The sequence below is a fragment of the Ambystoma mexicanum genome, chromosome 10, assembly GCF_040938575.1.
Source record: "Ambystoma mexicanum isolate Mex_15411 chromosome 10, UKY_AmexF1_1, whole genome shotgun sequence".
Taxonomy (NCBI): Eukaryota; Metazoa; Chordata; class Amphibia; order Caudata; family Ambystomatidae; genus Ambystoma; species Ambystoma mexicanum.
Window position 1 is genome coordinate 1,062,567,751 of NC_090932.1, and position 26,583 is coordinate 1,062,594,333.

Below are 26,583 nucleotides of genomic sequence, written 5' to 3' on the forward strand. Positions count from 1 at the left end.
GTGCATGCGTCTGTTAAAACAGAATCCATTAGATGGGATTAGTAACGTGCATAGACACAAGTGTTTGAAGGCGCGTCGAGACAGGGAGGGTTCAACAAGGGCAGATAGACGATGGTCCCACTATGGCAGCTCTGCATCACATAGCGCAGGGGAAGGGGATAGATTCCAAAAAGCCATGTACATGGCAAACTCTCAATTAAATCATCTGTCCATGCATCCATACATCATTCCCTCATCCCGGTATAAAAACGCCTGATTATTTACTCACATAACATTTGAAATTTCCATTGAGTCTGTGCGTAATGCAGTCTGCAAAATCCACTGTGCTCCAGCCCGGAATTCTAGTGATGTGAAGTAACATGTATTTGGGAACGTCCTGCCTTATCGTCCACTACGCTATTGCGCATCCCATACTATTCATATCAATCATTGCATTCTCGCCATGGCCCCTGTCCCAAGGACATTAAACAATAGAACGTTATATTTGCAGTCAGACCTGTGGGCGTCTCCTCGCCGCTAGCTGAAAACCGAAAGCGCTGTCCTTCGAATTCCTCATTTGCAACATCACGTCGAAAAGGCATCCGTGACCGCTCGAAATCACAAATTCATCCATGTAGTGCGGCAGTGTGTGAAAATGGCAACTGGCTTCACTCACAAATGGGACGCCCCGCCCGTCGGTGAACCTCGGTACAGTGCTGCATGAGGGACCACTGTTAATCGAGTACTACATTCCACTGACCCTTCACAAGTTTGTTCGCGACTGCAAAGATTGTATGTGAAACAATGGGACCATAGCAGAATGAACATATAAACCAATATTACACTGCCATCGGGGTTAAATACATGATTGTAATAGCAAGATGCCATGCGTCACACTGCAGCGTTGTGTGCGGGACGTGCTCGCCCAAAGGGGATTGCAGCTGGCACAGGTGGAATGAATCACCACAGGTGGAGGCTATACAGCCTGAAAACACATAAATTGCACACCCAACCCCCTCCCACAACCACACCCACTCCAAAATGCTACCGGCAGGACTAGCGATATTGGCCCTGGGGGACCTGATAGCACTGCAAGTACTCCAACTTCAAGAAGAAGACGAACACCAACTACTACAACAACCGGCCGCACAGAGGAGACGCAGGAGGAGGAGGAGGGCAAGGCAGGGCCAGCAAGGCCCACCAGCACAGCCACTACCACCACGCAGGCAGCCCGCAATCCCACGCCTCCGAGCTCATCCGTTCAACCTCACTGCTGAGCAGATCCACACCCTCTACCGTTTGGACCGGGACACCATAATCGCCATTGTGGACATGACACACGCTGACCTTGTCAGCATGATAGATAGCCCAACCGCCATCCCACCCCTACTGAAGGTGGTGTCTGTACTCCACTTCCTGGCCACAGGCACCTACCAGCACACAGTCGGACAGTTGCATGGCATTTCACAGCCACTGTTGTCACGGACACTATTGCAAGTGCTCGATGCCCTCCTGAAGCACGCAGACGACTACATCTCTTTACCACGCTCGGAGCATGAGATTACAAACACGAAAGTGGGATTCCATGCACTTGCCGGCATACCGGGTTGCATTGGTGCCATCGACTGCACCCATGTGGAATTGGTTGTCCCACATGCCATGGAGGTCCAGTACCGCAACCGGAAACAATATCATTCTCTTAATGTACAAATGGTGTGTGACTCCAACAGGATCTTTACACATTGTTGTGCCCGATTTCCTGGATCAACCCATGATTCTATGGTCTTGAGGAACTCTACAATACCACGCTACATGGAGCGACACGCAGGGAACAGATCCTGGCTACTCGGTGAGTCTCATTTCATGCATGATAATGTGGGGTATGAGATGCGGCAATGACCTGGCAGGAAGGGGGGGATGCGTACGTAGCAATGTCATTCCACAAACATCCTTTATTGTCCACATACAGGTGATGCCGGGTATCCACTGAAGAGATGGCTCCTTACACCACTCCGGAACCCACAGAACCAGCATGAGGAGGACTACAACCATGCCCACTCACGTACCCGTGTAGTCATAGAACAGGCATTCGGCCTACTGAAGGCTCGTTCCCGCTGCCTCAGCAGGTCTGGCGGGGCACTCCTGTACCGCCATGAGAAGGTTGCAAAGATGGTCATGGCATGTGTCATGCTACACAACATGTGCGTACGTAGAAATGTGCCCATGCCCCCTGACGCAGAACTGCAAGCACCTGAAGATGGTCATGATGAGGGTGGGGATGTGGCAGCACCTCAAGGAGTCCGCGAGGCACAGGAGGCCCGTGAAATTCGTTAGAATATCATAGATTCATGCTTCTAGCACTCACGCCTGGTGGCTGATACATGGACACGGGACTTGTGGCACTGTGTGTGTCTGGAACATGCACAATGTGGACTGTACGCCTATAAAGGCCTCGTACACAAAGATCAATGTCCACACATCTCATTGGATGATTATGAAATGTTCATTGCATATGTGAAATTATATTACACACCCCATCGACCCGCCACCCAAGAAAGCCCAACACCCCCCTCCACCCTCCTACCTCCCCCCCGAACACCAGTGTCCAAAGATGCTCATTGTCAGTGGGCAGACGCTATTGCAAGCCCCCTCTCCGGGTATCAGGGGCACCCCTGCCTGTGGAGCGCAGGTTCCTCCCAGATCTACGTTGGGGGCTGCCCTGGACGGAACTTGCAACGGATGATGTCCCTGCCTGCTCACGTCCATGCATGTCCCTAAGGGTTTGTGAGAGCTCAGTGAGCACACGGCGCACAGCGGCAAGTTCACCACATACGTCTTTGGACGTCGCATGCAGTTCCCCCCTCAGGCTCTCGGTGCTTCTCTCCATTTGTACCCTTAGTGTCTCTGTACTTCGCTCCATTTGTGCCCTAAGTGTCTCAGTAGATGTTTCTATGGCTGCCTTAGAACCCCCACATTCATCAGCATGCTCCTTGAGGAGCGTGGCCAGTTGCTGCTGTTGCACGATCACCTGGTCGAGGGACTGTTGCCTCTGCTGGGCCATGCCCATTTGCGGTGGTGTCACAGAGGGGCTGATCACCTCATGTTGCCTTGCCACAGGGCTTGTGGGGGATGGCCAGTCGTCGTCTTGTGGGTGCCCCTGCGTGGTATCCTCATGGTGTACGGAATGAAACAAACAGGGGGATTGAGACAGGTCATGGATGGCTCCTACATCGACGGCACCGTTTTCTGTGTCGGAGCATGCTGCCATTAATGCAGTGTCACTTATGGTGCTGCTGCCACCAGAAGCAGTGCCTTCTGTGGCATCCATTGGGGGGACCTGTGGTGCTGCTGTTGTGGGCATGCTGGCTGCTGGGGTGCCTGTTGAAGTCCCCTCCTGTGTGCTGCCACTTGATTTGTGCTGCTGCCGTGTCTTGCTCCGTGCAGCTGAGGTGGAGGGTCTTTGGCCGTTGGTCTTGGCCCTCTTTGCAGGTGTGCTGGTAGGGGTGTCCTGAAGCTCGTCGTTTGAATCGGACCCTGTGGTGGAGTAAAGGAGGGCGAGCGTCATTTATGGGTCTGTGGAAATTGGAATGGCAATGTATCACATGCATTGGGGTGGTACCTGAGGGTGATTTGGGTCAGGGCCTTGGAGGTGGTTTCATTTTTGTGTGGATTGAGGATGCAGTTGTTTTGCAGCCTGCAGTTAGGGTGTGCATGCTGCACGTGTAGAGGGTGTTTTTAGGATTTTTAATCATTTATGTATTTTATGTGACTTTTAGAGTGCGCTATCAGGCCAATGTATGTGGACGTTCTCCTGCACATGTGTTTCTGTTGCACTATGTGGACACATGGTACTTCACATGATTGGACATTGTGGATTTAGCATTGTTTTATTTGGCCCACCTACCTGATTCTTCGGTTGTCTGCACTCCTTTCTCCATCCCTCCGACTCCCTCTATACTCTCCATTCCAATGGTGGAGGCACAGATTTCTTCCCAGGGGGTCAACTTGATGGGTGATTCCGATCCTCCCCCGGTTGCTGTGGAAATGTTACGGTTGGCTGATAGTATGCTCCGTACGCGTATCCGCAAGTCGTCCCATCGCTTTCTGCATTGCTGTGGGTTGCGAGGTGCGGTCCCCACCGCACTTACCCGCTGTGCCACCAGGGCCCATATGGCCTTCTTGTTCGCAAGTGCCGTCCTGGTCATTTGCGTCGAGAAGACGACGGCAGCATTCTCCTGGAGGGTCTCTGTGAGCACGGTGAGTTCCTCATGGGAGAAGTGGACCTGCCGCTTGCGGTCGCACGCTTTTTTGGCAACTTTTCCCATTTTGTTTGTTTTAACTAGGGTGGCTAACGGGTTGGGATGTGTCTGAGGGTCGGATTTTTGATGATTGTGTTGGGATTCTGATTTTATAGGTGTACGGCGTGCTGTTTCCCGTTCCAGGCCCCATGTTTTTACTTCCGTTTCCGTATATTTACGGTCACCGTATTTTGCGATTAGCGCTCATTACGGTGACCGCTATGATGGGTGGCGGAATTGCACCTAGGGCGCCGTACGACGGCGGTGAGGGGCGTTTTGGGGACATTTCCGCCATCGCGGACTTTGCACTTCCGCCATGGCGTAATGCTCGTGCCCGATGGGTCAGAATTAGCGGCACTTTACTCCATCGTGCAATGGCGGAAACGCTATTTACGCTATGGCGGTCAGGTCAGTTACTTTCCGCCAGGGTTGTAATGAGGGCCAAGGTCTTACCCTAGATAAAGCATTAATAGATATTGGTAGCACGATCATTAAAGAAAGCATGAGCTATTTAGCACTATCACGCTTATGTACACTTGATGGGCTATTTCTAATCAACTTTGATACAAGTAAAGTAAAAGCAGATATTCCTTGCATTCTAGAATACAATAGGCTGCGTTCGCTCCACAGCGCCCATCTAAAAACCTATCCTGTTCCACAAAAAGCAAAACTTTGTAAAATAAAACTACTTTAAACTGACACGATACAGGATATCACCACAATTCCTCCAAAGAAACAAATACTTCATCAAGTACCACAACCAAAGACAAATCTACTGTTCAAAGTAACTCAACTACTTCTTCAAAGAAGCAACACACACTCCAAACAAATGACTTTGACACAGAACTGTCAGGTCCATTCAAATTTTCAAATATAACTGCTGTAAATTGCTACGCAAATGTAGCAATACATATTCTATTCCAATTGCCACCAATTATTGAGAACATTTACTTACACAGTACAGACCAATTGTGTTTGCAAATGTTAGTCCTTCATAGACATGTAATCAACAATCCTGACAACACTTATAGGGCCCCATCACCAGTTTGGTGGTAACCCTTAAATCCGGCGGTAGCGCTATTACCACCATATTTAAGGGTCCACCAAATCAGGGCTGGCTTCGGCAGATTTCTCCCCAGCTCTGAGCTGGGGGGAAATCCGCTGAAAATTCACGCTCATACCGCCGGCGGGAAATCTGCTGGCGGTATGAGTGTGAAAATTCCCCATTGAGCCCAATGGGGAATGGGGCATTCCCGAATGGGCTCAGTGGGGAATGGGGACTTCCAATACCGCCAAATTTGTGATCCGGCGGTAATTGGCGGTAGTGTAGATAGCGCCACCCAACTCGTGATGAGGCCCATAAGAATTGGACTACTGTGCTGGAATTGTCCCATTCACTATAAACTCACAAAAAGATCCACAATCATTTCTAATGTACTTACTACAAGTACTGGAAAACAAAATCATACCTATAAATAAAATCTTTCCAATTTCAAACATGTGGAAACATACATGCTCTCTCTGCAATCATGTGGCACTAATGAAAACTTTGTGTATGTATCCATACCTAACTGTGAATCCATTCCATTTCAGCAACTTGTACAAAATGCAAACCATGGCAGATTGTGTACTACCTGCAATTCAGATAATTGCTCCACCTTACAAATACAAACACAGAGTAAATACGTAATATAAATGTTTTTATGTTACAATAGAGATGGTACCAAAAACAACTGTAAGCTGACTGGATTCACACATGGTCAAGTATCACTTTGTAAGTAAACCTTCACAACAATAGGTATAATCTACCACGCAGGAGCCACAACCAATGCAGGTCACTGCATATATAAAAAAGAATTGTGGATGGTTCAAATGTAATGATAGTACCATTACTCTAAAGCAGAGATTGCCAGCAAATCTTGTAAATGCTTACTTAATATTCTTAAAACCAAAATTTTATAAGTAATCTGTGAATGAACATAAGCAAAACTTCAACTTCAAAACTGTGCACAGTTAGAATACTACTAAAATGTAACAAGAAATACACAGTTACAATACGCCAACAGGTATCTAACTGCCCCAAGATTCTGCAACAAGCAAACACATGAATAAATACCACTAAAATCAAACAAGGAATATACAGTTAGAATACGCCAACAGGAATCTAACTGCCCCAAAGAATCTACAACAAGAAAACAGATAAACAAATACCACTAAAATCAAACAAGAAATATACAGTTAGAATATGCCAACAGGTACCTAACTGCCCCATAAAATCTGCAACAACCCAACTGATAGATGAATAGCATACAAGTAGAAATAAACAATTAGAATACACCACCAGGTACCTAATTGCCCCAAAAATCTGCAAAAGCCAAAGATAGAAGATTAGCAAGAAACAAGAAATAAAGAGTAAAACAATGAAAGGCATATATTGTACCACAACATAGAAGGTAACTTTTTTAAATCCAGGAAGGATTTATTTTTCCACAGACCCAATGATTTAGAAAACACACACAGAAACTTAACAAATTGCACAGTACACTGGTTTGAACTATAGTACTTGTAAAGTACTACATTTGAGGGTAAAAAAAGTACAAACATGTCTATTATACAATGCAATACTCATTATGAACTACCTTCTCTAACATATGATCTTTTCTTTTATCACAGAGATCAAAAAAGTATATCTGGTTCAGTTACACACGTCATGAAAAAACTGCACACAGCCAAAAAAAACTCAACGAGTAAGTATACAATAAATAAACTCAGAAACACTGCACTCCTTTTTACAAACTCCCCAATCTTAACTGCATAATCTAGCCAGAACTTCACATACACACTCTACAAATGAAACAGTACACAAACCTTTGGGTTGTGGATATTTGATGGGTGTTTGATTCTATGGGTGTGTTATGCTGCGGTGGTTGTGGCCAGGGCCTAGAGTCTTGGTTACATGGCCTACGGCCTTCAGCCATGCACACAAGACTCTAGGCCCTGGCCACAACCACCGCAGAATAACACACCTATAATACCAAACATTTTGACTGTGGTATGTGAGCTGCTTGTAGGGGATATTAATTACAATCAATCCTCTACTAACAACCCAAAACCAACATCATACTAAAGTAAAATAGCCAGTAGTGCATTTATTATGTCCATGGACAACCGCGATGACCGCGGACATGGCAAACACATCAGGGGCACCTGCCCCCTAAACAAATACAGTATTTGACCTATCTATTACTCCCCAACCCTCTGCAAACACTTCTGCACACCAACACACTCCCCACAATTGCATTTTTCCTCTGTTTGCTGCCGTGCTGTCGGTGGATCCAAGATGGTGGGCGCATCTAAACAATGTGACGCACCTCACGCCTCCTCCCAGCCAATCAGAGAACACGTTGCATGTCCGCAGACATGACGCAAGCCGATTAGCCCATTGGTGTACTGTCCGTGGAGCGAACAGGGATATGTGTCCGCGGAGCGGCCAGAGATATCACACATTTTTTTGCCTTACATTTTGGCTATTTAAAAAAAAAACTACTGGATGGATTTACACCAGGTTAACAAAAGCACGCTTTCGGGACTAAGCCGCTGCTCCTGCCGCAAATTTGGTGGAAATCCATCCAACGGTTTGACATCCCATTATGTCTATGGGAAAAAAAAGTTGGGGCCCCCCTATAACTTTGCCCCCTGTACCGAACCTCACAAAAATGTGGAAATCAGAGTGGGCCATATACTTTTTTTGCAAAGTATGGTGAGGATTCGTCTAGAGGGAGCGTAGTTATAAGCCGCCCAACAAGTGCTCTTCCTATCGGATTAGCAACTTAACCATAACTACACAGCCACTACCGTACATACTACTATATATATATATATGCCTAGAACACCTGCAGAAAGGCAGGCAGTGGTGTAGGATTTTTATGGGGTGGCGCACTTCACAAAAGTGCTTGGTGCCAACCGAAAACACTGGCACTCCATCAAAGTGCAGGTTGTGTGTGATGCCAAGGGTATCATTACTTCCATCTATGCCAACTATCCTGGCAGCACCCATGATAGGTACATCTTCAGGATGTCCCCCCTACACTGGGCCTTGGAAGTTGGAGTGCTCAAATCATGTTTCTGCTCCCTTGAACACTCTGGTGGTGAGTTGCTATATGCACCACCACTAGTCTGCAGGATCATAGTGGCAGCATGTGTCCTGCATAATGTTGCAACACAGTGTGGCGTCCCAGTGGCCTGTGTATGGCTGGGAAAAGGGCACTTGGTGAGGCTGCATGTACCCATCATGTGGCAACGTATTTCACCTAACCCTCCTGCCCCCCTGAGGAGTGCACACGAGGCCGCTACATCCCAGGTGCCATTCAATGATGACGAATGGCCAATCCCCTGTGCACACAAAACAACCCTGAGCATGTGCCCTAGGAAGTGCAAAAATGTTGTGCATCCCTTAGAACTTAAAAGACATTCCTCTTTGTAATTTCAAAAGGAACACAATGACACCACTACCACCATGCCAACCATTCGATTAACTCAACTCTGTGTCACTGAAACCATCCCATATATCATGTAAAATGATCATAAGACTGTGTCATGGTATGGCAGGTCATACAAAAGTATATCCCGAAATGCCCGATACACAAGGCAAGCGTCTCAAAGTATTCCAGGATGGATGCAACAAGGGAAAAAAAGAATACTCGGACAGAGCCCTAGAATCCCTGAAATCAGAGTAGTCAGTGCATATTATACAATTAGCACGGGTGGTAACAGTGAATAGGTTTGACAATTAATCTACAATTTTACCAAGTGCATGAATGTACCACCATGCAGGGATCGAGGACAGGGTGGAACAGACAGACAATGTACAGGCATGATGTAAGCTGAACGAGCGAGTGCAAAGATTTATACAGGGGAGTGGTAGGTGGAGGGTGGGAACAAGTTTGGGGGTGGTCTATGTGCAGCCAGTCAATAAGTGTAGAAAGATGCAACTCTCTAGGGTCATTCAACAAGTGCAGTGATGATGATGCTAGTGCAGGTCCCAGAGGCAAGTGTAAAAAACACTGCTGGCAGTGCCATGGGCCTGTGAGACCCGGAGGTACATCATGTTGTATGGGAGGAAAGGACCTTTAGGCCCCCTCCACTCCATTCTGACCCGCTTGCACATCATGTTCGTTCAACGGCTACCCATGCGCCTATGGCCAGAGGTGCTGGATAGCCACGGGACGACACATATGGATGCAAAGCTCAACCAGAAGACTGATTACTGACACCATAATGTACCAAACTCTGACTACATTTTATGAATGTTAAAGCAGGTCTCATAGCAAAACAAGACTGCAGGGCTGCTACTCTCCCTTCGAGATCACACACAGTGAAACAGTTATTTCCCTTTTCCTCCCCTCTGTGTCCCTATAGCAGCCCTGTTCTCACAGGAGACTAGGTGCAAACAAGCTACAAGACAAACACTGTATCTTTCGGCTTCCTCCGTCCATCACTGATCTGTGAATGACCGGGCAAGAGCATGGGTCTGGGAGAAAAAAATCATCTCCACAAACATGTCCCATCACTTGCAGGCCCTACATTTAAGATATATGCTGTGGATAACCCCCCAACCTCACTCCTCTTTTGAAATAACAGATACATACCCCACACCTGTGTGCCACTCTGTTTGAACCACAATGCTAATCCCCTCTGTAAAGGCTGTAAATCCCTTTCTGCGGTTATGTACTAAGTGGCTGACTCTATGAGATGTAACAAAACGATCTTTTATTAACATGCCTAAATCAATTGCACTGATCACAAGGTTATTATCTATATGTCTGGGTCCTATATTGTTGGTCACACATTGTTACCTACCAAAGACCTACGCTAATGTATGATAAGCCAAATAGCTCGCCCGATATGATGCAAAATATATAATCCACATGCTCACTATTTTTTTAATACTCCGTATGTTCGCAAACATGTTCAAATGGTATAAGATCCTCATGTGTACAATATAAACGGCAAGGCCACGAGGCTAATGTAAATAGAGTCATTTTGCGGCACGATGATCATGGTAAATATGAAGGCATAGCATATAATGTAATCAGAGCTCGCTTATTATTTGTTGTACATGCAGTGACAATAACCTGGTTTTACCTCATCCTAATGATTCACACATTTCCCACAAATCGAACGGGACCAAGCTTCACAGGCCTCAGGGCCTTCTATCCCCTCTCTTGCAGCGCCGAGCACTCAGCCCCCACCATTCTTCCCCTCATGCTGGGCTGATGGCTGAAGCCTCTTTTCTCACTGATGCCCTGATGCTACAAATGTAACCTCAGACCCTTGCGCCCTTCCGCTGAGCCTGCACCAAGTATCCACCCTGAACCCAGCCCCCTTGACACACAATGTCGCCATAAACCTGCCTCACACCCCCAGACTCTGCTTAAAGAAATATGGGCAACAATCCCCTCACCCCAAAGCCTTTTGGTGTAATGGTTGCATGCCCTTCATCGGTGTACCACCCCAGCTCACCCCAGACCAGTGTTAGGCAGAATCATATGCAGTACCCTTTGAGAACACCACACACAATTAAGACTACAAGTGACAGTCCAAATACACCTTTGGTACAGGCCTGTACCACACAGTAAAGTGGTAGTGATGGCTGAGCAGCCAGACTTATCTCAAGAGTAAAGTGAGCAGTATCAGAAGTTACACAAAGGACAGCAATTACTATGGTTCAAACAAACACTGACTCAAGGTTTCTGAGTAAAAGAATAGACATTTATTTACACAATCATTTGTAAAACAGATCACTCAGTAAAGCAGCAGAAAATCATAATCTTATTACACTATACCACACCCAATGAATTCTAGACAAGTTAAGCTGAAATGAAGTGTGAGCAAAATGGCACTCCAGCAATTTAAAAAGGGAGGGAAAGACAAGGTTATTCACAATCAAGAAGCACCAACAAGTAAGTAGGCAGGGCAATCGAGAAAAGGCTTACGACAATGAGGATTCAAATCAATAGGCCTGGGCCAATGTTAATGGTTCAGAGTCTTTGCAGAGGATCACACAGCACAGAGTAGTTTGCGGTTAAGTCTTTGCCATGAGTTCAAAACGAAGTTGGTCGGAAAAAAAATTACTTAAAACAGTAGAGAAGGACAAGCCCTCGGATTGGCGAATGATTTAAAACACTTTCACCGCAGTCGGATGGAACGAACAACCGGGTTTGAATAGTACCTTAGAAGAAGAAGAATTCTGTAGCTGAGGCAGAAGTTCCTGGCAGATCCTTCAGACTCATGGTTCCTGAAGCGACTGTTGGACTGACACGAAGAACGAAGACTGGAGGGTCCTGCACTGCCCAGTGAAGAAACCAGCAGCAGAGCAAAGCAACGAATAAAAGGTGCACTCCTTGAAACCCAAACCGGGTCCCGACCTCCTGGCTATCCTGTTCACTGCAGCAATGGACAGCAAATTCAACCATGGGGAGGCCTTGTTTGGTGTTTGGAAAACTAGTTGGTCCCACCAGCTTAAGGGAAGAAGATTCCTTGCAGATCTGCTCTGTCGTCAAAGTGTAGGAGTTTCGGACCCGCAGCAGGGCTTCACCGGGAGGGTCAGTAGTTGCAGCAGTCCTCTTCCTTCAGCTTTTCTTCAGTTCTCTCGATCCAGTGGCTATTCTGCATTCCAAGTCCCAGAGCCCTGCTTTGTATGCAGTTTTCCCCCATTCACACAGCCTGGCTGTCAATTACACAGCAGGGTGGCTGTCCTGGCAGGACAGTCATCTAGCCAATCAAACAAGAGTGCAACTTGGGTCTCCAAGGAGACCCTGAGCAGGTGTCCTAAAACCCCTCCCTCACATCCTGTCTACCTAGACTCTCAGGTGCCTAAGGAGGGATTCTGGGCAGAAGCCCGCCAAAGGACGGCGAACAAAGGAACCAAACCTGGTTTGGCGTGCAGAGTAAAACACGAGAAAGACCTTTACAAAAAGAAATGACAAATAAACCCAGCCGGAATCAAATAAAATTAAATGGGGTCGAGCAGATTAAGTTCACAGTACCAAGGCTATTTTCATAGACCGCGGTAGGAAAAATACGGTAGATACCACTGCCACCAGCCAAATCTTAAAGAAAGGGGAGCAAAATAATGTTCCATGAGAAACAGAGAAAAAGGGATAACTATTAACCATTATTAATTTCCAGTACTCTATGGAAGATAGTTTGTACTGGATCTGTAAATTTAAAAAGACTAGCAAAGTCAGTGGCAACTTTACATGATCTGGGAGACAGTAGTCAGTCCCAGAAAACGGAGTTAAAAGTGGGAAGTCGCTGCACAAAAGGTGTTGTGTGACACACAGTAAAATGATGATGCCTATGGAGTAGGTGAGGCTCGACAGTCTATGAACACAAAAAAATGTAAAACAGACAGCAAAACACATGTAAGAGTGAGAAAAAAGGTTCACACTCTTACCAGGTGAAACATTAAATCCTAGAAATCCAGCAAAGCTGCTGAGAGACTCAGTAGGTAAGGGAAATTAGACATTCTGGAGAATTCCTCTTAACAACCACTAATCCTATGTATGGCCATATATTCCCCTCATGATAACAAACAATAGACCATTCATTTATGGGGTCCTAGGGAATGTCTGACGAATGTGACAACATAATATTGTGAATAGGCTAGGCACCTGGACCCATTTTTATCGTCCAGGTCAAATGTCTAGTAATATAACTCTTATATGTCAAAATGTATAAAGAATGTCCAAGGTATGTGTGGCCACAAGTGCAAATGTTAAGCAGATTACATCTTCACGATTTGGACATCTCGCCTGACCCTGCACCCCATCCTGATGAGCCCAGCTGACCCACGGGCTTCATGAAGTAACCAGTTCTATGCCAGCCAATCCGGGAGCACCACCCCTACAGTATGGATACAGTCCTGTCCCCTTCATCCAATGACTTCAATGTAATGTATCCCATATAGCACATATCATAGATGATGTGATTTTGTAATATAATGTGTATTTTCTGATGTTTGGACAGAGCGCTCTCGGAGTTGTCAACACACTTCTTGGAAGGTTGATTAAAACATATAGAGGGCTTAAGGGCCCTGAGAAACAGGTCCGCCCAGAAATGTTGCATTACTGAATCAGACAGTATTTTGCTTTTTATCAAGACTTTAATAACCTTGTAGAGCTAGGGACTGCTCTTCCTCTCTATCCCTATTAGATAGGCGGATCACCACTCGAAGCCTAGGGCCAGACACCCCACATGTAGGGAAAGGGTGTCCTTCGATTAGGGATTGGTAGGTAACACATTGATTGTGAGACACAATTAAGTGTCAAACATATACAGTTGTTTGCCAAAAAGTGTTTGTGTATGTGTGAAAACATATGACCTTCATTAACACTTAGGCGGAAGTGTTGTATTTTCAATCAGAATCCCTGATTGTTTTCTTTAAAATTCAAAGCCATCTATATGTTTTTAAATGAGGAGATGGAATGAGGAGATGAATGGTACAATGTGACTTGTTCTTAGGGACCTTGTTGGTGGCTGCCCCTTTAGATATATGTTTAGAACTTGGGATGCAATTGGGTTGTTATGATGAGCCATAGGACAAGTATGTTCAAGAGGTAGATGCTGACTCTGAATTACAAAGTTCTATTTTCCATTCGGTATTACTGTGTCATTACTTATGTATATGTATTTCACAATGGGTAAGCACTGTGCAGTATATTTTTTTCCTTTGAATGGATGAGGCAGCTTTACAAACTATTGAAACATATCAACATACACGTTGCAGTACCTTATGCATGCAAGGTTAAATGTTGAGTTGTGTTCAGTTCTTTGTTTGTGCCAGGCATAGAATAGCAGCAAACCAGTTTCGGTTTAAAGATATTAATGCAGACTCCGATAGTGTTGTTTGTTTTACTATTCTTCAATGTGGGATGAGCAAAGTTCAGTGCGAAATGGAGCCAGTGGTCCGAGCCTTTCCAATGTGGCCGTCAGTGTTGAATGGGACAGTGTAGTCCATTTTTTGTGGCTAGCAGTGCAAATGTGAATGAATGAAACAGGAGAGAGTAATGGCATGCTGGTTTAATGTTTGCAGACACTCTGCTGTACAGCTGAGGATAACAAGCGTTTGTCAATCTACTTCAAGGTGAGATATAGGAAAACATTGTAGTGCATATAGCAGTGTGGGTGAATGATATTTTCCCATGTGGCGCTACTGAATTGCATGGATTTGTGTTGAACGAATAATCGCATTGTAATTGACTGAATTGGGACACCCGGTGATAATGAAGGGTAATGCGTCAGGAGCATGTTTTTTCCCTAATTGCATGGGATTACGCAGAACGAATGATCGCATTGTTGACTCACCTATGAACATGTCAAGATTGAACAACGCCATTTGAGGGTTGGAAAGAGGTGGCAGTAATGTTTTTTGTCAGTTTGTGCCGATGTATGTGCTCGATACCCCTGTGTAGGAATATGTATATTGTAGCTTGACTTCTAGGAATGCAAAATTGATTGGTGTTCCAATGTGCTTTGTTTAACAGTGGTGCACAGAAGCCATTGGTAAGCGTGTTTGAAATGGTGATCCTAAATCAATATAATTCTGGATTTATTTCCACCAATACGAAGGATCGTATCATGCATAAAGAGCAGGTACCCTTAAGAATTGTGTCTGTTTGCCTTACAGACTACCATTATGATAGTACCGTTTTTTTAGTGTCAATGTTTGTCATTATGCAGTTTAGCATTTAAAACATCATTTGTGATAAGTGTTTTTCTCTCTTTTTTAATATTGGCATTTGAACAGTACAGTGAATGATTTTATGCTAAGTTCAGCCTAAACGTAAAGAACGGGAAATCCATCAGCAACTATAATGGAGATCCCCTGATGAATGTCTCACTGGTGTGATGCTAGGGACAGAAACATGTGGGATTGTGAAATGGGGACACAGTATTTGGAATAAGATATCATTGTTATCTGATTGTGACGAAGTGTTCAATTCTGCGTATTGTAATTGATGTTTTAACTAACTGTTGTTTTTCGATTTGTGTATGTTTTTGATTTGTGTTTTGGGTGATACTTATTTAAGAGTTTTTACCATTATTAGAGTTTTTGTGGCATATGTCATATTGACAAAATAAATTGGTATTATGATTTTTTATGGACGTCTACTGAGTCAATTTTTTCAGGAAAGATGTTAGGACAAGGAGATAAGACTATCACCATATAATGATATTGTCATAAATATTGTAATTGTCTATGTATTTTTGATATCTGTGTAAGATTTGGCAACATGCATATCTTCTGTGCATGAAAATGCATTACTCACATATGTTCATACGAGGTCCGGGGACTCATATTTGTGCCATTTTGTGTGCAGACTGTTCCTCAATCCCTGAGAGATTCTTATGTTGTCATTGAAGTTTGACGGTTATCACTCTCAGAACATCCATCTAATCATTGTCAGTGTTGGTATTTGTGAATGTGCGTCAGACATGACTGTTGATGCCACTCATGAACCACCATTGGCCTTTGGCAATATGGGCTCACATGACGAATAGGCAAGTTGGTGGTTCGGACATAAACTGTGACTATGTAAATTGTACAATTCTGGTTTGGTGGTATGCAAAATTACTATGCATCATTTAACAGAACGTTATTTGTCATGAATGTTCCCAAAGCTTAATGCAAGTTAACTACTATCTACCTGAGTGCTACTTTTTTTTTTTTTTGTTGTTGTTGACTTTTTTACATGCATTTGTATGCACTCATTCACTCCTTTTGCAGGGTGGCAGGGGCGGTGAGAACATGATGTTGATTTCTTTTCTTTACTAGCTGGTTAAGACATGCTATATTATGTTTAGGTTTCAATAAAATGTTTTGCTTTATATGTCTGATCTACAAGTGCCTTTGAAGCATTTTTAAGACAACATGCTGATCATGCAAAAAGAAAAGGTAGACATGGATATCAAATGTTTTAACTAGAGCCTACACCCCTGTTTTAAACTAATGCTCCCATCTAGCCCTCTATTAACAAGGTAGAGGAACTGCATCCTTGTGTGAGAAGGTTAGGCAAAGACAGGATTATGTATTTGAACTCCCATAAGTGCCCAGCCTCAGCCTATGAGGATTCCTGCCTCACACACCAATGTAATAATGCCCAAAAAGTGCCTAGCAGGACTCAGGTACCTACAGGAAGCCTGGACATGGGCTTCCCCTCCCTGTTACTCAGGAGGATATCTCAGGGGCAATGTGCTTGCCTTGGAAGCAAGTTGACACAGAACAACACAGTTTTGATCCCCAGGTCGGCGCTTAGAAACCTCTGGGTATTAAGCGTGTTATAAATAACCAATCATATCATATCAGGGAAGTTGTGGTCCAAATCCCTCCTGAAATATGTGCCCATATTTCCTTCAAGATTTCCCATAAATATTACCTGGCTGTTCATGGTCATCGGAGCTTAGGGGAGTAAGCAGGAAGGTTTTTGGCATGGTTTCTAAATGCATTGGCTCCACATGACACTGTGGAATGCTCAAAATCTGAACATTGCAGAGCAGTAGACAGGCTTTGGACCTCATCGTAGCCCCAGTGATCGAAGTGAGGGGGGATGTAAAGACTGGAGGGGGGTGCCTGTACTCCTGCTCTGTATATGGTAGAGGAGAGGCACAAAGGACCCCAGCCAAGATTCTCTATTATGGTAGTTATGGTCGAGCAATCAAGGCATAGCGTCCCAGGAGGTGATGCGCGCTGGTTTTTAAGTACAATGTTGCTCCAAAGTTCCTGGGTTCGTAGATTTCTTCGGTGAGTCATCGGCAGGCCCTACTTGAGCGAACTCCCTTTAAGTCAGGAGCCGCGAATCATCCAGATTTGAAGAAGAAAAGGTGAACGTTGTCGTGGAGGGAGCAGCTTCGATCTTCGCTGTGCTAGTTCACGAAAGTGTGTGAACGTCCTGTGAAGAAGAGGCGGTTCGGTGCACCTCGACAACGAGTGTTTGTTGACACAAAGAGTCAATGAAGAACTTTGGCCCAGCAAGGTCATCGGATCATCAGCATCTGGGGTCGACGAGCAGGACGTGACCACGGCTGGCTTCAGTAGCTTCATCTGTGTCTCTGAGGTCTTCGGGTGGTGGGAAACCCACAGGCGGATTTTCCTCGGGCATTGGCGGCGTTGAATTTCTCCGGCAGAATGAAAGCGGTCGGCGAGGATGAGCTAGGGAGTCCTTGTTTCAAATGTTCGTAGGCAAAGGGATCACTGCGGCTTCCGGTCGGCGGTGGCAGTCGGTGACAGTGGATGGCTGTCCAGTTCTTCTCTTCATTCTCCTCGGCGGTCCCCTTCTCCGGTCGGCAGCCTTTCATAGATCTGTCTACCAGGGAGCATTGGCAAAGATCAGCTGGTGCACGATGGTCCTTTGTAGCTCTGGAAGAGGACTCCTAGCTAGGTCCTCTCTTGGATCAGTTCTTGAAGGCACAACAACTTTCAGATTAGTGAAGGACAGCAGCAGCCGTTCTTCTTCTTCCAGTGGGCTTCAAAGTTAAGCATCACTTTCAACTTCAGCTTCTGAATGATTTCTAGCAGTAAGAGGCCCCCAGATATACTATTGATCTCCCATTCACTCTGCTGAGTCACTTAGAAGAGCATCTAGCCAGTCAGGCCGCCAATCAGGCGCACGGTGCCTTCAGGCCATTCTTCTCCATCCAGACACTCACAACACAGAATGTGGATTCAGACAAGTACTCTGCCATTCAGTAATACACACTGCATTCATACCAGTTTCGGGCAGGGTTGTCTCAGTCATTGGCCCTCATTACGACCCTGGCGGTAAGGGGTTTGCGCCAGCGTTAGCTGCGCCGACCCCTTACCGCCAACTACGGGTTCCCATAGCGCCATGGTCACTTTTCCGCCCGCTTTTTGCGGGCGTAAAAATCCATGGCGCTATGGGACCTTGGTGTTAATTACGCCACCGTAATGTACGGTGGCGTAATTAACGCCTTCCCCACTCCCATTGAGCCCTATGGGGCCGAAATGGGAATGGGGAAGGGTAAATGGGTCAATGGGGACTTACCGCCCCGCCGACCTCGGAATGGGGCGGTAAGTCCGCCATCCGCCATGGCGTAAACGGACTTTACGCCATGGCGGAAAAGTCCGCCGATGGCGGAAAAAATCCGCCAGGGTCGTAATGAGGGCCATTGTGTCAAACACCAGCTACTAGACACGCATACTTTGTCACACACTCCATTCACCCAGGTCCCACCCCACGGGCGTACCTACAACACACAGTCATTGGGAAGGTTCCAGCCAGTCTGGCCTGGACTTCCCCACAACACCATACATGTAACTTCCACCCAACAGCCAGTCAGGGGGAAGGGACAGAGTCAGGGGTTCCTGGGACTTCGGGAAAAGTAAGGTAACAGGCGATAGAAAGCAAGAGGACACTGGGGCCATCTTGTTTCCTATTAGTAATCCACTGATTCCAATGACAGGGCCTGGGCAGGGCACCTGTCAATTCAGCACAGAGCTGCCACCAGCCCATACCCTGCTCTGTGGGCCACACACAGGTGCCGAAAAACATACATTAGGAGTACAGGGTCATACTCCCACCCATGGGTGCCATAAGGGCATCTCAAGGGTCTATTCACCAAACCAAAAAGAGGAAAAGCTGCACCACCAGGAGTCCCACATGCACTCCTGTGTGGGAAACAAGACAGAAAAGACATGATGAAACAATAAAGGGCAAGGATATGGAGGCCCTGTCCCTCCGATGCATTTCCAGCATCACAGGGGGCAGCTGGGAGCAGTGCTCCCATACTTTTTGTTTTTACTGCTATCATTCCTATAATTTTATTTGAAAAATAAACCACTCCGGAGTGGTTCTTTTTCAAATAGAATTATAGCTACAGTACGTTGCAGCACTGCACTCTCTGACTGAGAAGCAGGGTACATGCTGCAGCATACTCGATCGCACAGCATTGGTCCATGCCTGCGCATTGAGAAGTGTTGTTCTATTTCTGAATGTGCCCTCAGTATGCGTAAGTATGGGCCAAAACGCCACCCAGCCTAACCTAAACCACCCGTGTTGTAGTGGCCGCAAGCTGAACCTACACTTCCTTGGAGACAGAGAGTACTTGCAAGCAACAGGTAAGTAATAGGAGGAGAAGCAGAGGCCAGTGTACTACTGGATTGGGAGAGAGGGATGTTTCTGTGGACTGTTAGTGAAGTCCACTGAACTATCCCTTTCTCCCAACCCAACCGTATTTTTATTGCAGGGATTGCGGGGAATGCGAGCGCAGCGCTATAGTTCTACATTGCAGACTGAGGGTACCACAATAAGGCTTTCACCCCTCTCTGCCCACCTTGCCTGGCGTTAAATCGTTCTGCTTGAGATTTAGTGCAGTGGTGCTCCCCATTCCCCCAGTGTGCACAATTTAAAATGTATTTCTTTAGGCTGATTTCTTAGGCACCACACACCTCTTGCCAGTGTTTTCAGTGTGCCTTAGATAGGGTGCTGCCAGTCAGAGATGTGGGAAGATAGCACTCTGTCTCCAGTCCGAATTGCAGCACTGAGCTTTCTGAAACTTCCCCAGTCCAATGTGAGAGCTCTCCCAGTCCGATCTGAGTGATTCTGGCGCTCCCCCAGTCTAATATGTAGAAGGATGATTGGCAGCAATGCTTGGTGTTAAAATGCAGATAGAGCACTCTCAGTCCGAAGGTCTGCAAAATAAAATGATTCCAGTCCAATATGCAGCAACATCGACCGTCGCCCCCTAATGCCAGAAGCAACGCACAGCTAGTAGCTGAGTGTAATAGAGCAGCGAGAAAGAGCGCTCTCAGTCTGTAATGCACCCGGCCAGCTCTCGTTCCACTGCAATAACACAAGAGAGCTTGGCCCTTCCCAGCAGCATAACCCATGGCCCTGGTCCCCACCAGTGTGTTTGGTCACTTTGGTGTGACTGTGGTGGTGTGTTATTACGGCGCTGTTAAGGAACGATTCTAAAGGCCAGGATCGCGATTTCACTGTAAAAAGCCATGCAGCTGCATGTCAAATGTTGTCAGTGAAAATGCTTTCAACTGGATTTTCTTTGATCCCCTGATAACAGGAGGTTGCGGGGAAGTGGCTAAGATATAAGTGGGTCTCAGGGGTACAAGAGGGTTTGCCCCCTCTCTTAACAAAAAAAGGAAAAAAAAAAACAAGTGCTATAAAATGTTTTTGGACAGGGCATGGGTTGGCATGGCGGTCGCTTGCTTATATGCAAGTCAGAGTTGGGGGTATGTCTGCCCCTTTAGTGAAAATCGAAAATTGGCACCCATGAACGAACCCAGAGTTTAATTTCCTAACAACTCCTGTCAGCACAACAGAAGCATTTATTTGTGATTAAGCAGTTTGACAAGCATAACATCTTTATAAATATCACCTGCTGTGATAAAGCACAAAGGAAGGGACACACAAATTACATGGTATTTGTGTGGCAGTCCGACAAAAAAGGAACACATTTCAAAGAAAACTAGTGAATGCAATTTAAAGCTGCATTTTTGAGTTTGGAAATTACTTTTTTTCGATGAAAGTGTAAGATGCACATTTGAAAATCAATAGTGTGCCCAGCGTGTAGAAAGCCTGTTTTTAACAGTGATGGCCCCCACGCCAGTGATAGTCATGGCCCATCGGTTTCCGTCCCTTTCAGGCTAGAAGAAAGAAAACATGCTCAACAAATAGAAACACGAATGAAAGCTGGGCAAATGAGCACAGAGCAGATTTATGTATTTATTTATTGTGCATTTGTAAGGCACTTATATATCATGTTTTTGTGTTTCAAAGTGCCCACAGGGCAACGGGAAGGGAACATGGGAGTGAAAGGCAAATAAAATAACAGATCACAGAGCCCCTAGCTTCACTGGAATTTACACTGTGCAGTGCTTTATTTTGCATGTTCTCCAGTCACTCGGGAGGCTCATAAAAGAGTTGGCGCGGTTTGGTTAGCATGGAGAAAATGTGAGATAGATCTGCTGCTGTGTTCATGCATGAAGACCCCAAATGCCCTGAACCCTCCATTTTGCATGTTCCAGGTCCCTTGGCCACCATGAACTAGGGCACTATATGATATGTAGCCAGTGAAGCAACGACCTAGCCTTGGCAGCAGGACACAGACAATACAACTTGCCTGTTTCTGCACAGTTATCAAAGGCCTGGCAATACTAATGTAAAGTGTTTCATTTTTATGCATTTGGTGTTAGTACTTGCCTGTCAGGGGAGCGATTGGAAGGGTAGGGGGACAGGAGACACATTCTCATAGAAGTTTGTGAGTGTGTGGTTTCAGATGGAAAGAAGAGAGTCAACTGTTTGTACCGTTAAAGCTGAATCTGAAGAGTTGCATTAGAATGTGTAAAGACGTTGGATGCCCTCACACACATAGCTTTTCCCATCCATCAGCCACAGTCTCTGATTAGCCATTCGCCTAAAATTTGAGGAGCTAGCCACGGCTCCGAAATGTTTGTCTACTTGCACCACTGTAGAACTCTCACGCAACCCGTTTTTAAAAGGACAGCAGTCTACAAAACTGATTACTTGCCCTACATAATGAAAGAAAACATAATTGAAAATGGATGCATGTCGCAATTTGCTGTTGTGTGTCTCATCAACGTGCAAGCAGAATACACCAGTGCTTGGTCCTGATTGCAGCCGGGCAGCCCATTACTAAGAGCTACCCCCAACTGGAAGCTATTGTCCACCCTCTTTTATCTAGAATGTCTTACTTTGGGAACGTGCACAGTTGAAAGTAATTAGCATGTAAAATGTAGATATGGGATTTCTGTTGCGGCTTATTTCATTTATGTATTTACATTTATTTTAAATGTGCTGTAAAATGCACTGTTAACCCATTATTTTTTTTAAAAAAATGCACATGGGGAAACCCCCCCCAACCACGTTCATTTATTTAAGGCTCACTCGCTACACTCGTTTGCTACCACGTATTTAGGGCACATGTTGATTCCCAGTCTTGTCCATTTATAAAATTCACCAGCTGCCACTGGAAACAACACACATTTGTCTACAAAATCTTTAGCTCCACTACTATTTTTCCCCCAGTTCATCCACTGTGAAGCCCTTAAACCCGGTGGTAACACAATTAGCACCACCAATACCGCTCTGCCGGATAACAAGTTAGCACACATACCACCATACCCAACATTCTAGCAGCACTGTTACAGCCGCGTGAATAGCACTGAAAACACCAAGCGCAATTACAGTTGCATCATAGCTAATACATCCGAATAATACCTCCAGCTGGAGGTAATTGAACCCAGGTGCCGGTAATTAAGCCACAGGTGCACAAAATGCACACCAGAGAGCTACATAAGACACACCCAAGCCCCAAACACGACTTCCAACACCATGCTGCCATTATTTGTTGCAAGCTGGGACAGGCAGCAGCTCATGCTGTGCCTGGATCTTGAGATGCAGGCCAACCAGGCCAGGCCACAGGGATTCAGAGAGGGAAATGAGGAGGGGGAGGAGAAAGACTGGTCCAAGCAAAGCGAGCACCCATCCCCATGGTCAGACTATCACCCTGGGCCCTCAGTTGTGTACTGAGTACCACCTCAACAGGGGGACCATCACTGAGATGCTGGCCACAATCCAGGAAGACATCAGGAGCAGGATGAATATCCATACAGCTGTGCCCCCTGGTGAATCTGGTGCCAGTCTGGATGTTCCTGGGGACAGGCACCTTCCAGCTCACTGTGGCCATGATGCATGGCATGGCACAGCCCACATTCTGTGCAGTCCTGGGCGCCTTGCCAACCAACATATGGCACTGGCCACCACCCAGGCCCAGGTCAATGACATGAAGGCAAGGTTCCATGCCACCGCACAACTGCCTAATGCCATAGCAGCCATTGACTGCACCAATCTTGGGTTGGTGATGCCCCAGGTCCATGAGGCTGTATACGGGAACCGGAAGCACTACCACTCACTCAACGTGCAGGTGACTTGCAGGCCTGACCTCATCATCACCCAGTGCTGTGCCCGCTACCCAGGTTCCACCCATGACTCCAACGTCCTACACAACAGTGCACTTCCAGGATACATGGAGAGTCACAGAGGGCAAAGGACCTGGATAGTTGGTGAGTACAATCCTGCCAAATATGCACAACGAAGCACCAGACCAAAAGGGGGCGGGGTGTTGGGAACACTGAAATGAAGCATAGCATGACAAGTGGAAGCACTGGAAGGACCCGGCCAGAACCTGCGCCAGTGCAGGGGGCATCCAAGGGAGCATGCACAAATCAGACATACCTGGGCACACACGCTGATGCACACACATCGCTGCCATCACAGTGACATGTTATACTGCATGTACCACATGTAGCACTGCACAGACCCACAGATAGGCATCCAACAGCCATGTGCACATGTGCAGTCATCAAGGACAAGCCACAGAACATCCGCCACATTGCCATGGGTCACATGTACAGGCAAGGGCAGGCATGTCACCATTCACGAATGAGGCACAGATACCACCCATATTGCATGGGCGGGATGCACACATCTGCTCAGCAAGGGCTGAGACAACCTATGTCATGTCATGCACCCTTTGACCAAAATCCGTCAGTGCAATGGTTCTTGCAGTAGAGACCCTCTGCGTCCTGGCATTTTCCCGCGCCATCCTTCATGTCGCACCCTGGATCACCTCACAGATTGCCTGCATATGCCCAAAGTGGGTATGGGTGATGTCCTCCATCTCCCTTCGCCTCTGTGCCATTTCCCCCAGCCTATGCATCACCATTCCCAATGTGGCCGTAGGCTGCGGTGGTGAGAGGGTACATTGTCGGTGTGGGCTTGCAACAGGTGAGCGATAGGAGGAGGTGTCTGTGTCTGGCTCAGTGGTGTGCCAGTTCTGGCAATGTGGTGGGGTCTGGGGACTCATGTGGGGGTGTAAGTTTCTTGCAGAGACTGCCCCCTGGGGTTGCTGGCAGTGCCACAAGGTCAAAGCCACTGCTTCTGTCACCCTGCTCCCTCAGTGTTATGTTAGCTAGTGGTATGTTCGCTGTGGTGGTTACCACAGCAGCAGAGATGTTGTCTAATGCAATTGGTGTGCTCCTGGTGGGCTGGACTCGGGGTGTAGGCCTGCCCCTGCTGCAATGGGGTGTGTTGGTCTGTGTCTTCCTACTATAGGTGGCATGTCTGCCCCTTTGTGGGGTGGTGGTGGTGGTGGCTCTATTGTTGGGTGGCTCACTCCCAGGCGGGCCAGCAACCTCGTTACCCTCCGTTGCCTCTGGCCTCTGGCATTGATTGTGTGCCTGTAGTGGACATAGTTGATGGCCTTAGGTCTCATTCCCCCACGTGTTTTGGCATGCATGGCATAGACTACTTAGTGATGTGTCCCTAGGATATTGATCTGATGGACAGGCCTAGTCTGGGACATTTGCAAATGGATTGATAATGAAGGATCTGGGTGCAGAAAGGGGGGGCACATGGGGGGTTTGCATTTGGCCAGTGTGGGGATTGCAAGATGTCGTTGCTGGGCCAGCTGTCATTTGACTTGCATGCTTCTGATCCCCATTCACCCACGTTACCAACGCAGGTGGTATTGGGGGGATGGTGGGGTACATGGCACTGGCAGGTCCCTATGGGGCACTGCTGTGCACTCTCAATGGGTGTGTGGTGCATGGCACTTGGATGTGTCCCTTGGCTGCCCTCAGCACTGCTCTGAGTCACAGGAGTGGCCTTGGTGCACTGGCACATGGATGTTACGGGAAGGTGACTGATGTGGCACCCACTCACTGCACCCTGCCCGGCTCATGGGTCTGTCCACTGGGGCATACTGTGCTAGGCTGTCATTGTGGCATGTTCATCATTGGGGGATAGGTTCACTCACCTTCTGCCTCCTGCCTACCGGCACCTCCCTGCACCTCCTATGCTCTTGATGGCCTCAGTATCCAGCACCGAGCTGCACTTGTCCTCCGATGATGTTACTGTAAGTGGCAGCACTGTCCCTCCACCGGGGACCATGTACTCCTGCCTGTGATGGGATGACAGTCCCCGGACCTGCACTTGCAGGTCATTCCACCATTTTCTGCAGTCTTAGCTGTCCTGGGGACACAGGCAACTGCACTGACCTTCTGGCTCAACATCTGCCAGATGGCTGTTTGGTGCTGGCCTGAGGTTTTATGCTGCCTCAAACCGTACAGCTCCTCATGGTGTGCTGCAACCTCATTCACAAGCACCATCAGCTCAGTAAATTTAGGCTTTCTGATGCGATTGTGTGCAGCCTTGCACCTGTCCCTCTCCTGAGAAATTGTGGCGGGTGATTTGCTGGTGTGGATGGCTGCTTGAAGTGGAGATTTTAAATGGATTGTATTTTCCGAAATTGCCCCGCGATGCTTCCTGTTCTGGTGGGGAAGCAATCTCTGATGGAAGCACTATTACCACTGGTTTTCCAGCAGTAGCCCTTATTTGGGAGCAATTATCGCCAGGCCCTGATGGCGTTACCATCAGAGTTGGAGCGCATGCACACCAGGTTGTGATGTGGCACAGATACCGCTGCACAACCCGGCGGTTACAGTATGTGCACCCAGCAGTAATTGCGCTGACTTACCGCCCAATACGTGATGAGGCGATTTGTTTCCTTAAGCATCTTGCACAGAAGCACTCGTCTAGGGTTTTGGGGGAAAACTTATTGGTAACCATGACACAAATAAGAGGCCTAATGTTCTCATGATGCCCTCTATTAACAGTGTAGAGGGTACAGGAACAGCAGCCCTGTGTGAGAAGGCTAGTCAAAGGTAGGATTATGTAATTGAACTCCCATAAGTGCCCATCCTCAGCCTATGAGGATTCCTGCCTCACACACCAATGTAATAATTCCCATAAAGGTCATAGATATTCACGCTTCCTCCAGGAAGCCTGAATATGGCAACCCCCTCCCAGGGAAGCCATGGTCGAAATCCCTCCCTCAGTTAAATGTGCCCATATGTCCTTCAGGATTTCCCATATATTTTACCTGACCATTCATGGCCGTTCAGAGCCTAGAGGATTAAGCAGGAGGGCTTGTAGTATAATTTATAGTGCTTTGAAGTATAGCGCCTTGAAGTTTATAGCAACTCACTGAATGTTTTGGCATTTTGTTACCAGCAATAATGTGGCATACGCATAGAGCCAGTATAACAGGTGAATATGTGGATGGGGGCATGCAATGTATGGAATTCATAATACAGCCAAAGCCCAATATAAAACTACAGAGAGTAAATGTGCATCATATTTTTTTTTGCTCTGGATTCCCTCATGCATGAAGGACTACATTATTGAAT